This window comes from Bos taurus, chromosome 6 (genome assembly GCF_002263795.3).
Source record: "Bos taurus isolate L1 Dominette 01449 registration number 42190680 breed Hereford chromosome 6, ARS-UCD2.0, whole genome shotgun sequence".
NCBI classification, from domain to species: domain Eukaryota; kingdom Metazoa; phylum Chordata; class Mammalia; order Artiodactyla; family Bovidae; genus Bos; species Bos taurus.
In genome coordinates this window covers 73,539,798-73,543,720 of record NC_037333.1, presented here as the reverse complement: position 1 = coordinate 73,543,720, position 3,923 = coordinate 73,539,798, and the positions used below count along the sequence as shown (strand labels likewise).

The window sequence follows — 3,923 nt, the reverse complement described above, 5'->3', positions numbered from 1 at the left end:
TTCATAGAGGATAGACAAGAAAAGAGAGGAGATGGTGAAACATTCTGTCAAATGGTGATATTTATGGTCAGCTCTGTTAAATTTTTCTGGGTGACAAGTTGACATCATTGCTCAAAATGATGTCTGGAGATTTTAAGTAGATTTAAATTATTTCTTAGTTCCTTTCACACTTGTCTCTTAGTAATGAGAACAGAAATATACTTATCCAGGCAAAAGACTATTATAATTGTTTGTGTTTTCTTCTTCTTCTTCTTCTGGTCATATAAATTCTAGTTCTTGCTATGCCCGTGAAGAATTCAGGCAGACTGGATGAACATTTACTACCCTAATGAAAAATGGTGTTTTAAGTATAGCATTTCAATTTTGGTGCTGTGGATAGGAAAGTAATAAATCAAATATTTACATGCTGTTCATTTTTGACAAGGCCTGTTCAGGAGGGACACAAAAAACCATGTATTTTATGAGAAAAAAGCCTAGATAAAAATCCCAGTCATATAATTTATTGCAGTTTAGAATTTACTACTGCTGTTAATGGGCATCCTTTAATAGATGGTATACTGAGATAGTATTAGACAGGTGACTAGAAGAGAAGGATTTATGAAATAAGCTAAGGAGAGATAAAACTAAGGTTACATGGAGACATATAAGTCAGAGAAAATGAGGAGTAAATAGAAACAACATTACAAAATGCATCAAGGTCAAGCAACTCATACTGTGAATTGAGTGAATCAAGCCAGCTGACCTGTAACTGTCAGAGTATTCTAGAGATTATTTCAGTGATAGGTCAAAACAAACCATTCAAAATATATCTTGTATTTGTCTTATAAAATAATAAATTATATGCAAATATGTGTGTGTGGGAGTGTGGTGTGTGTGTTTTTATATACATATGTATATGATGCAATCTAATTAAAATGATTTCAACTAAGAGGCTAAGACCAAGGCAAATTGGAAGTGGTCAAACAGGACATAGCAAGAGTGAAGCAGGGCAAAGGCTAATAGAGTTTTCCCAAGAGAACGCACTCATCATAGCAAACACTCTCTTCCAACAACACAAGAGAAGACTCTACACAAGGACATCACCAGATGGCCAACACCGAAATCATATTGATTATATTCTTCGCAGCCGAAGATGGAGACGCTCTATACAGTCAGCGAAAACAAGACCAGGAGCTGACTATGGCTCAGATCATGAACTCCTTATTACCAAATTCAGACTGAACTTGAAGAAAGTGGGGAAAACCACTAGACCATTCAGGTATGACCTAAATCAAATCCCTTATGATTATACAGTGGAAGTGACAAATAGATTTAAGGGACTAGATCTGATAGACAGAGTGGCTGATAAACTATGGACAGAGGTTCTTGACATTGTACAGGAGACAGGGATTAAGATCATCCCCATGGAAAAGAAATGCAAAAAAGCAAAATGGCTGTCTGAGGAGGCCTTACAAATAGCTGTGAAAAGAAGAGAAGCGAAAAGCAAAGCAGAAAAGGAAACATATAAGCATCTGAATGCAGAGTTCCAAAGAATAGCAAGGAGAAATAAGAAAGCCTTCCTTAGAGATCAATGCAAAGAAATAGAGAAAAACAACAGAATGGGAGAGATTAGAGATCTCTTCAAGAAAATTAGATATACCAAGGGAATATTTCATGCAAAGATGGGCTCGGTAAAGGACAGAAATGGTATGGACCTAACAGAAGCAGAAGATATTAAGAAGAGGTGGCAAGAATACACAGAAGAACTGTACAAAAAAGATCTTCACGACCCAGATAATCACGATGGTGTGATGACTCACCTAGAGCCAGACATCCTGGAATGTGAAGTCAAGTGGGCCTTAGAAAGCATCACTATGAACAAAGCTAGTGCAGGTGATGGAATTCCAGTGGAGCTATTTCAAATCCTGAATGATGGTGCTGTGAAAGTGCCGCACTCAATATGCCAGCAAATTTGGAAAACTCAGCCTTGGCCACAGGACTGGAAAAGGTCAGTTTTCATTCCAATCCCAAAGAAAGGCAATGCCAAAGAATGCTCAAACTACTGCACAATTGCACTCATCTCACATGCTAGCAAATTAATGTTCAAAATTCTCCAAGCCAGGCTTAAGCAGTATGTGAACCATAAACTTCCAGATGTTGAAGCTGGTTTTAGAAAAGGCAGAGGAACCAGAGATCAAATTGCCAACATCCACTGGATCATCAAAAAAGCAAGAGAGTTCCAGGAAAACATCTATTTCTGCTTTATTGACTATGCCAACGTCTTTGACTGTGTGGATCACGATAAACTGTGGAAAATTCTGAAAGAGATGGGAATACCAGACCACGTGACCTCCCTCTTGAGAAACCTCTATGCAGGTCAGGAAGCAACAGTTAGAACTGGACATGGAACAACAGACTGATTCCAAATAGGAAAAGGAGTACGTCGAGGCTGTATATTGTCACCCTGCTTATTTAACTTATATGCAGAGTACATCGTGAGAAACCCTGGGCTGGAAGAAGCACAAACTGGAATCAAGTTTTCTGGGAGAAATATCAATAACTTCAGATATTCAGATGCTATCACCCTTATGGCAGAAAATAAAGAGGAACTAAAAAGCCTAATGATGAAAGTGAAAAGTAAAGTGAAATCGCTCAGTCGTGTCTGACTCTGCGATCTACCAGGCTTCTCTGTCCATGGGATTTTCCACGCAAGAGTACTGGAGTGGGTTGTCATTTCCTTTTCCAGGGGATCTTCCTGACCCAGGAATTGAACCCAAGTCTCCTGCAATGCAGGCAGATGCTTTACCCTCTAAGCCACCAGGGAAGCCCCAAGGTCGGCCCACTGCATTGGCCGGGAATTGAACCCGGGTCAACTGCTTGGAAGGCAGCTATGCTCACCACTATACCACCAATGCTGAAAGGGAAAGAGGAGAGTGAAAAAGTTGGCTTAAAGCTCAACATTCAGAAAACGAAGATCATGGCATCTGGTCCCATCACTTCATGGGAACTAGATGGGGAAACAGTGGAAACAGTACCAGACTTTATTTTGGGGGGGCTCCAAAATAACTGCAGATGATGATTGCAGCCATGAAATTAAAAGACGTTTACTCCTTGGAAGGAAAGTTATGACCAACCTAGATAGCATATTCAAAAGCAGAGACATTACTTTGCCAACAAAGGTCCGTCTAGTCAAGGCTATGGTTTTTCCAGTGGTCATATATGGATGTGAGAGTTGGACTGTGAAGAAAGCTGAGTGCTGAAGAATTGATGTTTTTGAACTGTGGTGTTAGAGAAGACTCTTGAGAGTCCTTTGGACTGCAAGGAGATCCAACCAGTCCATCCTAAAGGAGATTAGTCCTGGGTGTTCATTGGAAGAACTGATGATTGATGCTAGGAGGGATTGGGGGCAGGAGGAGAAGGGGACAACAGAGGATGAGATGGCTGGATTGCATCACTGACTTGGTGGACATGAGTTTGAGTGAACTCTGGGAGTTGATGATGGACAGGGAGGCCTGGCTTGCTGAGATTCATGGGGTCTCAAAGAGTCGGACACGACTGAGCAACTGAACGGAACTGAACTGAACTGAAGAGGCTAAGAAATTCAGAGCAACTGCAAAGAATAACAGTAAAAGGATAGTTATCATTCAAATTAGGACAAAATGTTAATATTCTTTTATATTAGCAAGTAATTATGAAGAGTTAGAGAGTTGGGTTCAAATAATTCAAAGATTTGTTTACAATAATCTTCCTAATGGTTGCCTCATCTTTCAACTTTCTGCCCCTTCTATCTAATGAATGGATTTCACATAAAATATGGCTTTAATTATGGTATCTCTCTTTGCTATTAGTGCTGTTCAGAATCATTTAATAACTCCACACAAAGAAGCCATAAATACTTGAGCGTGGTATCAGAAGCTGACACCAGCTTCAGATGAATCACTTTT

General features: G+C 39.7%; 1 non-coding gene across 1 annotated transcript; it reads right to left on the bottom strand.

Annotated features, from left to right (window-relative positions):
• Window positions 1-2,822: 2,822 nt before the first annotated feature.
• On the bottom strand, window positions 2,823-2,894 carry TRNAG-UCC (transfer RNA glycine (anticodon UCC)). The gene has a single exon. It is a non-coding gene; the product is annotated as a tRNA-Gly (tRNA).
• Window positions 2,895-3,923: the final 1,029 nt, after the last annotated feature.